Raw genomic sequence first — 2,512 nt, forward strand, 5'->3', positions numbered from 1 at the left:
TCTTGGGAAAGTATGGGGGTTTCTTCTGAATTTTTAACTCTCAAGCTTCATTATAGTTTAAAGTGTTTCTACTGATACTGGTTCCAGCTATGGGCTTCTGTTCCAGAAAGCTATAATTCTGTTTCTATTTTTCTGTCTTTCCAGTTTTCAGGGCAGCAGTTTGTCCTGTGACTTCAGTTCTTTTTTTTTTTTTTTTAAATACATTTTTATTGATTTCAGAGAAGAAGGAAGAGAATGAGAGATAGAAACGTCAGAGAGAATCATTGATTGGCTGCCTCCTGCACGCCCCTCAGTGGGGATTAAGCCCACAACCCGGGCATGTGCCCTGACCTCCTGGTTCATAGGTCAATGCTCAACCACTGAACCACACCTGCGGGCAATTCTTTGATAGATCTAATAATTGTTGACTTTCAGTTTTTCAACTATTTTTTTGAACAGGAATGATTACTTCCAAGCTCTTTACATGTTAATCTGGAAACTGGAAGTTGTATTTTTCTTATTGGTTTAGGAGCTCTTTATGTATTAGGGAAATTAGTTCCTTATCTTCACATGAGATGCACATTTTTATATTTTGTCATTTATTTTTTGAATTTATGTTGTCCTCCCAGGCAGTTAAATAAATGTTTGTGTGTGTTTGAATTTACCATTTTCTTTTAGGCATTTGAAGTCTGTAATGCAGTTACAGGTATATCTAGTTTTACTCTGCTGTGCTCTGTTGTGCTCCTCACATATTGTGTAGTTTATGAATTGAAGGTAAGACCCTCCACCAGCAAAAACATTAGGACCACTGAAGGCTCAGAGGGTGGTTAGCATTTTTTAGCAATAATTATTTTTAATTAAGGTATGTACATTGTTTTTTAGACATAATGCAGTTGCACACTTAATAGACTATAGTGTAGTGAAAACGTAACCTTTATAGGCCCCGGGAAACTAAAAGTTCACATGATTCACTTTATTGTGGTGTCCTGGAACCGAATCTGCAGTATCTCTGAGGTATGCCTGTATTAAGGCCTTCACAACTCAGATTATAAAGGAATTCTTTTATTGTTTCTTTTAGTACTTATTATTTATTTTTATAGCTAAATATTTGGTCCATTTACATTTTATCCTCAAGTAAAGTGTGAAGATTAGGTACTACTTTTCTTCCCAGTTGTCTAGTCAGTTGTTTCAAAACCATTTACTTAGTTGTTCATTTTCCCCCCATTGATTGATTGTCATTATTAAATTTCAATATGTATTGGGGTTTATTTCTGTAATTTTATTCTGTTATTGCTTTATCTCTTTTTCATATGCTAATATGAATAATTCATACAGTGATACCACTGTTTTAATTGTGATAGTTTCACAATGTTTAAAAATAATCTATGGCTAGTTACCCCTTTATTTTTCTTGTCAATTTCAACATTTTTCGGTCACTTTAATTATCTATATAAAATTTAGCATTAGTGTTTCTAATTTAAAAACTTGTTGGTACTTTTATAGTAACCATGTTAAACTTTTATGTTAATTTAGAAATGAATGCATATTTATGAAATTGAGTTCTTTAAAATCTAAAAACATTATATACCCTTCTGTTCGTTCCAAGTTTCCCTTTGTGTCCCCTAGAGAGCTTAAAATACATTTCTTCATATAGATCTTGCACATTTTTGTTCCTAGGAATTTTATCTTTTCTTCTTTCCCCTGTTGTAACTGGTGTCTTTATTTCTTCATTATGTTTCTTAACTGGCTGTTTATATATGCATATAATTTATTTACATCTATATATTTATTTTTTGAAACATGCTATTTATAAAAATTTAAAAGTATATGCTTATTATAATATAGGGCAGTGCTGCACAGTGGGGGTCTGAGGTCTATGAACTTGGCTGCACCATTGATTAGCCCTGTGGCAGTAGACAAGGTACTTAATCTTTATAAGCCAATTTTCTCATGTATCAAATGGGATAATAATAGTACCTACCTCATAAGGAACTTTTGAGGATTGAAAAGATCAAGCACAAAGACACTTAGAAGGGTTTCTGGAATGTAGTGAGCAGTTTTGTGCTCTTACATTGAAGCTTAAATCTAGTGCATGGGAGTCAGATGGAGAACAGATGTCAAACTTCCCAACCAGTCCCCTCCAGCCACACTCCTCAATTTCTAAACAGTGCTGGACTGAACTGAGGGCTGCAGAGTGGGTGGGGGAATTAGGGGAACGGAGACATAAGTCTAGAGATCCAATTATACCTTGTTGTAGGAAAGGAATAAAATGATTTGGTGATTTGCATTTGGGGTGTCCAAGGAGATTGGAGGAGGAGATACATGTTAATGAATGAAATAGTGGAAGTGAACAGAGCACTTTTTCAAATTGCCACCTTAAATTGAAAGGGTCTTGATAGCTTATAGGCCATTTAAACATACTTGTATCATAAACCCATCTTGGCAGCAGCTCACTCAGTCTATGAGAAACATGAAATCACACGGAGTAAATGGGTATTGGGGAAGCCAGGTCCAGATCTGCTGATGTATGTTG

The sequence above is a fragment of the Myotis daubentonii genome, chromosome 2 (assembly GCF_963259705.1).
Source record: "Myotis daubentonii chromosome 2, mMyoDau2.1, whole genome shotgun sequence".
Lineage (NCBI taxonomy): Eukaryota > Metazoa > Chordata > Mammalia > Chiroptera > Vespertilionidae > Myotis > Myotis daubentonii.